Genomic DNA, 7674 nt, shown 5'->3' with positions numbered 1-7674 from the left:
AGAGAGAGACAGAGAGACCGAGAGAGAGAGAGACAGCGAGAGACAGAAGAGAGAGAGAGAGAGAGACAGAGAGAGGAGAGACAGAGAGACAGAGGAGACAGAGAGAGACAGAGAGAGAGACAGAGAGACAGAGAGACAAGACAGAGAGACAGAGAGCCGAGAAGAGAGAGAGACCTGCAGGCTGCTGTATATTCTGACAACAGGGTGAAAGGCAAACTGCAGACAAACATCAATACAGACAAACTTTACACACACACACACACACACACACACACAGACACACACACACCACACACACACACACACACACACACACACACACACACACACACACACACACACACACAGACACACACACACACACACACACACACACACACACACAGACACACACACACACACACACACACACACGCACACAGACACACACACACACACACACACACACACACACACACACACACGGTGGCTGTCCAGGGGAATGTCACCATCTCGAAACGAGGTCCACTGTCGCATTACCGTGTGTGTATGTCACACACACACTTTGACGTCTGTTTCGTGTGTCAATGTGGATAATATGATTAGCTATAGTTTACAATCCACAGATGAACATGCGGACGATGAACAGACAGAGGTGTGTGTGTGTGTGTGTGTGTGTGTGTGTGTGTGTGTGTGTGTGTGTGTGTGTGTGTGTGTGTGTGTGTGTGTGTGTGTGTGTGTGTGTGTGTGTGTGTGTGTGTGTGTGTGTGTGTGTGTGTGTGTGTGTGTGTGTGTGTGTGTCTGTGTGTGTGTGTGTGTCTCGGATTGGACTCTATAGCCAGCAAATAAAATCACTGTTAACTCAGAAATGGACAACCTTAAGAGATGGACTATATAAGAGATGGACTATATAAGAGATGGACTATATAAGAGATGGAGCACCATAAGAGATGGACTTTATAAGAGATGGACTATATAAGAGATGGACCACCATAAGAGATGGACTATATAAGAAATGGACTATATAAGAGATGGACTATATAAGAGATGGAGCACCATAAGAGATGGAGCACCACAGGAGATGGACTTTATAAGAGATGGACTATATAAGAGATGGACCACCATAAGAGATGGACTATATAAGAGATGGAGCACCACAAGAGATGGACTTTATAAGAGATGGACTATATAAGAGATGGACAACCATAAGAGATGGATTATATAAGAGATGGAGCACCATAAGAGATGGACTATATAAGTGATGGACCACCATAAGAGATGGACTATATAAGAGATGGACTATATAAGAGATGGACTATATAAGAGATGGACCACCATAAGAGACAGACTATATAAGAGATGGACCACCATAAGAGTTGGACCACCATAAGAGATGGACTATATAAGAGATGGACCACCATAAGAGACAGACTATATAAGAGATGGACCACCATAAGAGATGGACTTTATAAGAGATGGACTATATAAGAGATGGACTATATAAGAGATGGACCACCATAAGAGAAAGACTATATAAGAGATGGACCACCATAAGAGTTGGACCACCATAAGAGATGGACTATATAAGAGATGGACCACCATAAGAGACAGACTATATAAGAGATAGACCACCATATGAGATGGACTTTATAAGAGATGGACTATATAAGAGATGGAGCACCATAAGAGATGGACTATATAAGAGATGGACTATATAAGAGATGGACCACCATAAGAGATGGACTATATAAGAGATGGACCACCATAAGAGACAGACTATATAAGAGATGGACTATATAAGAGATGGAGCACCATAAGAGATGGACTATATATGGACTATATAAGAGATGGACTATATAAGAGATGGAGCACCATAAGAGATGGACCACCATAAGAGACAGACTATATAAGAGATGGACCACCATAAGAGATGGACTATATAAGAGATGGACTATATAAGAGATGGAGCACCATAAGAGATGGACTATATATGAACTATATAAGAGATGGACTATATAAGAGATGGAGCACCATAAGAGATGGACTATATAAGAGATGGATTATATCAGAGATGGACTATATCAGAGAAGGAAAACCATAAGAGATGGACTGTATAAGAGATGGACCACCATAAGAGATGGACTATATAAGAGATGGACCACCATAAGAGATGGACTATATAAGAGATGGAGCACCATAAGAGATGGACCACCATAAGAGATGGACTATATAAGAAATGGAAAACCATAAGAGATGGACTATATCAGAGATGGAAGACCATAAGAGATGGACAATATCAGAGATGGAAGACCATAAGAGATGGACTGTATAAGAGATGGACTATATAAAAGAGATGGGCCACCATAAGAGATGGACCACCATAAGAGACGGACTATATAAGAGATGGATTATATCAGAGATGGACTATATCAGAGATGGAAAACCATAAGAGATGGACTATATAAGAGATGGACCACCATAAGAGATGGACTATATAAGAGATGGAGCACCATAAGAGATGGACCACCATAAGAGATGGACTATATAAGAAATGGAAAACCATAAGAGATGGACTATATAAGAGATGGAGCACCATAAGAGATGGACTATATAAGAGATGGACTATATAAGAGATGGACTATATCAGAGATGGAAAACCATAAGAGATGGACTATATCAGAGATGGAAAACCAAAAGAGATGGGCTATATCAGAGATGGGAAACCATAAGAGATGGGCTATATCAGAGATGGAAAACCATAATAGATGGAGTATATCAGAGATGGAAAACCATAAGAGATGGACTGTATAAGAGATGGACTATATAAGAGATGGACCACCATAAGAGATGGACTATATAAGAGATGGACCACCATAAGAGATGGACTATATCAGAGATGTGCCCCCATAAGATATGGACTATATAAGAGATGGACTATATAAGAGATGGACTATATCAGAGATGGAAAACCATAAGAGATGGACTATATAAGAGATGGACTATATAAGAGATGGACTATATCAGAGATGGAAAACCATAAGAGATGGACTATATCAGAGATGGAAAACCAAAAGAGATGGGCTATATCAGAGATGGACTATATAAGAGATGGACTATATCAGAGATGGAAAACCATAAGAGATGGGCTATATCAGAGATGGAAAACCAAAAGAGATGGGCTATATCAGAGATGGACTATATCGGAGATGGACTATATAAGAGATGGACTTTATAAGAGATGGACCACCATAAGAGATGGACCACCATCAGGAAGTGTACATAAATAAACTATAGAGAGGACGAGGGAATAATATATCTTGACAAGGCCAGGTCAACTATGATAGGCTATAGGAATGGTTGACAAGGCCAGGTCAACTATGATAGGCTATAGGAAGGCTAGACAAGGCCAGGTCAACTATGATAGGCTATAGGAATGCTTGACAAGGCCAGGTCAACTATGATAGGCTATAGGAATGCTTGACATTTTCATCCAATCCCGTATGGCATCCATATTGCTATGAAAATATAATTTGTCGGTCTATGTAGCCTATTCACATATGAACCGAAGGTCGCGTGCACACGCGCGCACACACACTCACACACAGTGCCCTATCCACGTCCTAAACGAAGGTAGGAGCAGCAGCATAACCTGGCTATTACATGATAACAAGAAGGCCACTGCTACCGGATAACAAATAACATCAATAACAATCCAAACATGCACGAGACAATCCAAACATGCACGCTTACTTCCCCAGCTCCTCGAAAAGCTGGAATTCATCGGTGAATCTCGTGCAAATCGTTAGCGCCATCCTGAAAGCGACAGCAGTGTAGCAGACCGTAGACGCGATAGAGATGGATGTAATGCGCCCACTAGATCCACACTAGCGTTGTCTTCACCACCAGCGCTTTACCGCACGAACGAATAGATAGAAAGCTAAAAAACAGCGCAGAACAAGGCGGATCATACAGCGATGGCTCGACTGAAGAGAAGAAGAACGCTCTGCCGCAGCGACAGAACGGAAGACGCACCACTAGTCCAGTCACCAAACGCTGTCTGCCGCGAAGGACGATTGTTAAACCTAAATCCCTTTTTTTTTTGCAACGACAACAGCGTTATTGGGAGGATTTAGGACAGTGAATCTGGTGTATGCAGCTCACAGAGCGGAGATGCTGCATTTTGTCTGCATTTCTAGCTGTCTGTCCGTCTATAGCGCGTCCCCTCGTTTTGCCACTGAGGTGTGCGCGTGTGGTCGTCACTAGTTACCACAGCCACAAAGTTATAATTATGAAGTCATAATTAATTAAATCCGTATATATCTACAATTTATCTTCTTAAAATTTGATTCCATAACCTAACCCTAACCTCAACCCTAACCAAAACCACACTGCTAACACTTTGCCTAACCCTAACCAAAACCACACTGCTAACACTTTGCCTAACCCACGTTAAGCCAATCTTGACTTTGTGGCTGTGGTATATTGACAACCCCTCCCACAGGCTCTGCGATCAGCCCCTCTACCCACGTCATCCTTATACTTATTAAAATTACTATCGCCTTCAATAATAATAATAATGGTGACGATAGTGATAATAAATTATTATATTAATACATAATACATCATGAATAAACTGTTATTATTCATCTATGATCATATCTGATTGGTGCGGCAGGTAGCCTAGTGGTTAGAACGTTTGACTAGTAACTCAAAAGTTGCTAGAGCGGATCCCCGGAACAGACAAGGTAAAAAAAAATCTGCCGTTCTAAACAAGGCAGTTAACCCACTGTTCTTAGGCCGTCGTTGTACATAATAATTTGTTCTTAACTGACTTGCCGAGTTAAATAAAGGTTAAATAAATACAATACATCATAAATAAACTGTTATTTGTGTGTTTAATGGTTCTATAAGTTCCAACAAGGACATTTATTTCATTTTATTTTACCTTTATTTAACCAGGCAAGTCAGTTAAGAACAAATTCTTATTTTCAATGACGGCCTAGGAACAGTGGGTTAACTGCCTGTTCAGGGGCAGAACGACAGATTTGTACCTTGTCAGCTCGGAGGTTTTGCAACCTTCCGGTTACTAGTCCAACGCTCTAACCACTAGGCTACCCTGCTGCCCCGGCAGGACATTTCCCACATCCCCCATGAGGACAAATGCTGTTTTAATTGAAAGTGTTGGGTTTAGAGTTCAGTTTAGGGTAAGAGGTTTAGAGTTCAGTTTAGGGTAAGAGGTTTAGAGTTCAGTTTAGGGTAAGAGGTTTAGAGTTCAGTTTAGGGTAAGAGGTTTAGAGTTAAGTTTAGGGTAAGAGGTTTAGAGTTCAGTTTAGGGTAAGAGGTTTAGAGTTCAGTTTAGGGTAAGAGGTGTAGAGTTCAGTTTAGGGTAAGAGGTTTAGAGTTCAGTTTAGGGTAAGAGGTTTAGAGTTCAGTTTAGGGTAAGAGGTTTAGAGTTCAGTTTAGGGTAAGAGGTTTAGAGTTCAGTTTAGGGTAAGAGGTTTAGAGTTCAGTTTAGGGTAAGAGGTTTAGAGTTCAGTTTAGGGTAAGAGGTTTAGAGTTCAGTTTAGGGTAAGAGGTTAGAGTTCAGTTTAGGGTAAGAGGTTTAGAGTTAAGTTTACAATTAGGGTAAGAGGTTAGGTTTAGAGTTAAGTTCACAATTAGGATAAGAGGATAGGTTAAGAGTTAAGTTCACAATTAGGGTAAGAGGTTAGGTTTAGAGTTAAGTGTACAATTCGGGTAAGAGGTTAGGTTTAGAGTTAAGTGTACAATTCGGGTAAGAGGTTAGGTTTAGAGTTAAGTTTAGGGTAAGAGGTTAGGTTTAGAGTTAAGTTCACAATTAGGATAAGAGGATAGGTTAAGAGTTAAGTTCACAATTAGGGTAAGAGGTTAGGTTTAGAGTTAAGTTTAGGGTAAGAGGTTAGGTTTAGAGTTAAGTTTACAATTAGGATAAGAGGTTAGGTTTAGAGTTAAGTGTACAATTCGGGTAAGAGGTTAGGTTTAGAGTTAAGTTTAGGGTAAGAGGTTAGGTTTAGAGTTAAGTTCACAATTAGGATAAGAGGATAGGTTAAGAGTTAAGTTCACAATTAGGGTAAGAGGTTAGGTTTAGAGTTAAGTTTAGGGTAAGAGGTTAGGTTTAGAGTTAAGTTTACAATTAGGGTTAAGAGGTTAGGTTTAGAGTTAAGTGTACAATTCGGGTAAGAGGTTAGGTTTAGAGTTAAGTTTAGGGTAACAGGTTAGGTTTAGAGTTAAGTTTACAATTAGGATAAGAGGATAGGTTAAGAGTTAAGTTCACAATTAGGGTAAGAGGTTAGGTTTAGAGTTAAGTTTAGGGTAACAGGTTAGGTTTAGAGTTAAGTTTACAATTAGGGTAAGAGGTTAGGTTTAGAGTTAAGTTTAGGGTAAGAGGTTAGGTTTAGAGTTAAGTTTAGGGTAAGAGGTTAGGTTTAGAGTTAAGTTCACAATTAGGGTAAGAGGTTAGGTTTAGAGTTAAGTTTAGGGTAACAGGTTAGGTTTAGAGTTAAGTTTACAATTAGGGTAAGAGGTTAGGTTTAGAGTTAAGTTTAGGGTAAGAGGTTAGGTTTAGAGTTAAGTTTAGGGTAAGAGGTTAGGTTTAGAGTTAAGTTTAGGGTAAGAGGTTAGGTTTAGAGTTAGGTTTACAATTATGGTTATGGGTAAATGATTCAAATCTGTCGTTCTGCCCCTGAAAAAACCAGTTAACCCACTGTTCTTAGGCCGTCATTGAAAATAAGTATGTGTTCTTAACTGACTTGCTCAGTTAAATAAAGGTTAATTTAAAAATGTTAATTAAAATGGGTTGAGGTTAAGGTAAGGGTAAGAAAAGATAGGATTTTGAATGGAAATCAATGTTCGGTCACCACGAGGCTAGAAGAACAAAACGTGTGTATGTGTGTGTGTGGTAACTGGGTACTACAATGCAGTCTGATCACTATAGTTGTATTTTATTTTATTTGACTATTTAATATACATCCAAATGTTTCACCAGGCAACAGATGTATCCCATAATGGCAGAGGATAAATAGTCAAAGTGAATGACTTGTTTCCATGATGGTCCTCTATTGGTTGGCCATGGTGGTCCTCTATTGGTTGGCCACGGTGGTCCCCTATTGGTTGGCCATGGTAGTCCTCTATTGGTTGGCCATGGTGGTCCCCTATTGGTTGGCCATGGTAGTCCTCTATTGGTTGGCCACGGTGGTCCTCTATTGGTTGGGCATAGTGGTCCTCTATTGGTTGGCCATGGTGGTCCCCTATTGGTTGGCCATGGTAGTCCTCTATTGGTTGGCCATGGTAGTCCTCTATTGGTTGGCCATGGTGGTCCTCTATTGGTTGGCCATGGTAGTCCTCTACTGCTATTAACCCAACCACCCAACTATATGTGATGAAGTGAAAAGGCCCCCCCACCAGAGCATGAACTGTGGGCCGAGAAGGAGGCATCGATTTTTTTTAAAGGTACAGGATTGCTTTATTTATTCAACACCATCTGAACATATTATATTTTTTTACCGTTCCCAAAAGCATCTGGTGCACATACAGTTAGGAACAGTTAGGTATTATATCTCAGACTGACTTACTAATGCCAGATAGCTTAAAACAATGAAAGAGAAAGCTCAATGTAAATTGCACTAGAATGATCCATTTATGGATCTTCTTTTAAGGTATTGTTTTCACTTCATTCAA

Source organism: Oncorhynchus kisutch, unplaced genomic scaffold (genome assembly GCF_002021735.2).
Source record: "Oncorhynchus kisutch isolate 150728-3 unplaced genomic scaffold, Okis_V2 scaffold3549, whole genome shotgun sequence".
Lineage (NCBI taxonomy): Eukaryota > Metazoa > Chordata > Actinopteri > Salmoniformes > Salmonidae > Oncorhynchus > Oncorhynchus kisutch.
Note: the sequence above shows the minus strand (reverse complement) of the source record.